The following is a 726-nucleotide window of genomic DNA, read 5'->3' as shown; positions in this document are numbered from 1 at the left end:
ATACATATAGGCAGGAGAGGTGTATATACAGCTGCGTGTGGGGGTTGCTGTAGATCTATCTATCTATCTCTCTCTCTAGATATACATATATGTATATATATATATAGGTGATTCTTGAGGGAGGTGATGTGAGGTGTCTACTTTATACTTTAGACGTTAGAGCTTATTTCTCAGCATGTAAGTCGTGAGACTTCTTCTTATTGCGCAGGAGGCATATATAGAGACCTCTACACATAAGCCGGCGGTAGAAGTTGTATCTATTCAAACATATATATATATATATATTTATAGAGAGAGAGAAAGAGAGAGAGAACAAGGTATGTACTCTATGTCTATGGCCCCAGCATCTTTGTATTTTCCTGCTTCTATCTTTGTATCGTCAGCTACTCTACCCTCTTCTATCCTGTCTAGAACACCTTGAGTAAAATTCGTTTCTTCTTTCTTTCATTCTTCTTTCGAAATTTTCTTCTTCTTCTTCCTCTCCCTCCTCGCTAGCAGCACGCATCTCTCTCACTCTTTCCTCCATTTGGAACAACTCCGTAGCTACGTAGCTATCCCCCCAGATCACCTCCCTTCTTCTTCTTCTTCGTTTTTCTTTCTTTCTTTCTCTTCTTCTACCGGAGATGTATCCCGTTTGATCTTTCCATGTCCCTTCATTATCTTTCATCTTTTCTTCGTTTTTCTTTCTTTTTTTCTTTCTTTCTTTTCTCTTCTTTCTCTTTCCTC

This window comes from Cystoisospora suis, assembly GCF_002600585.1.
Source record: "Cystoisospora suis strain Wien I chromosome Unknown contig_4684, whole genome shotgun sequence".
Classification (NCBI taxonomy): domain Eukaryota; phylum Apicomplexa; class Conoidasida; order Eucoccidiorida; family Sarcocystidae; genus Cystoisospora; species Cystoisospora suis.
Note: the sequence above shows the minus strand (reverse complement) of the source record.